This window comes from Lethenteron reissneri, chromosome 31 (assembly GCF_015708825.2).
Source record: "Lethenteron reissneri isolate LAM-NWPU_2019-01 chromosome 31, ASM1570882v1, whole genome shotgun sequence".
NCBI classification, from domain to species: domain Eukaryota; kingdom Metazoa; phylum Chordata; class Hyperoartia; order Petromyzontiformes; family Petromyzontidae; genus Lethenteron; species Lethenteron reissneri.
Window position 1 is genome coordinate 4,815,197 of NC_083809.1, and position 1,475 is coordinate 4,816,671.

A 1,475-nucleotide genomic window follows, 5' to 3' on the forward strand; every position below is an offset into this window, starting at 1 on the left:
AACAAAAAACCCACGACGTTTCGATCGCAACACAAGTGCTCTTCTTCTGATGTTGGCAGTAAGAAGACCGCTTGTGTTGCGATCGAAACGTCGTGGGCTTTTATGCTTTTCATTTTGATTTTTGTTTTCTATCTACGTGACTTTACCGAAAGAACCAAGAATATGAATTCCTGCAGTTACGAAAGTTTTAAGTCTAAATTAAATGTAAATGTATTCGATAGAGTTGTGGAACTTACAAAGGTATTCTGATTACTACCTTTCCTTGATTAATATTGTACTGTGGTTTAGAGTAGGGATTTTACCCATTAATCTGGCAGCTGTTTGTCTTTTACATACTTGTAAACGTGTGTGTTTTGTGGGGAGCAGTTGCGTGTAGTGGTTATCACACTGCACAACAAACCTGGCTAGCCTAGCTCGATGTTCAGCTTACTGCCAACATCAGTGGTGAGTAAATCAGTCCTGAGCCTCCCCCCTAGGTCTACTCAGCCTCAAATGAGTACCTGTTGCATTGTGTACGCATCATAACTGGTGAGACAAAGGTGGCTGGGCGTGGTGCTATCCACACCGTGCCCTCGTGCGTCGTGCCGGCCTTTGTCAGCGCTCGCTAACAGCACTTTCCCCAACATTCTGTTAAGGTTATTGGGGATTGGGGGGCGTCTTTATCTTTGTTGTACTGTGTATCTATGGGAGGACGGGGAGATCTACGTACTCTATAAGGGACCGGTGGTACAGTGGTTCGTGCAACCTTGCTCAGAATTTTGCGTATTGTAAAGATGAGACTTTGGCCTTGCGAATAGAAACATTTCTGTAACGTTTGTAACAATGTTAATTAAATTTAAACCTTGTTATCGTCTTCTTTTGTTCTGCTGTGTGTACAAAAAAAAATCTGTATCCTGTATAATCTCAAGAGTGGCGTTGAGATTAAACGCTCTCCGCGAGCTGATGGTAATGGATGCGTCGTCATTGTCACTCGGCAAAATGCGAAGCCCAAGCAAAAGCGTAGGACCCCAAAAGGCTAAAGGGCCCCCCGGATTCACGATTAATAAGGGTCATCAATCAATAATCGATTGGAATTCAAATCTTCATCAACTAGCAATTTTTATTTTACCAGATAAGACCCACTGAGCTATGTAGCTCTTTTTTCAGAAGCGATCTGGCCACAATTGATAGCCCAACGAAGTGGCTTGTCATCGTGTGGGAATTTACATCAGCCAAATACTCCGAATACATGTCGACTGAATGCGAAGGGAAAACCCGGAGGACCCGGAGAAAAATCCACGCGACCACGGGGAGAGAGACACACAAACTCTAAATATACAGCAGGCGTCAGGGTTGGGATCTAAACCATGATGTCCTGTGTACCAGGCGAGGTGGTACCCCAAACTTAAGAGGCTAATAAAACAAGCCAATTAATCTCATGTCTATCCTTTTTGCATCTCTCCTCATCTCACCACATCTCTAATTTTGTCAGCACT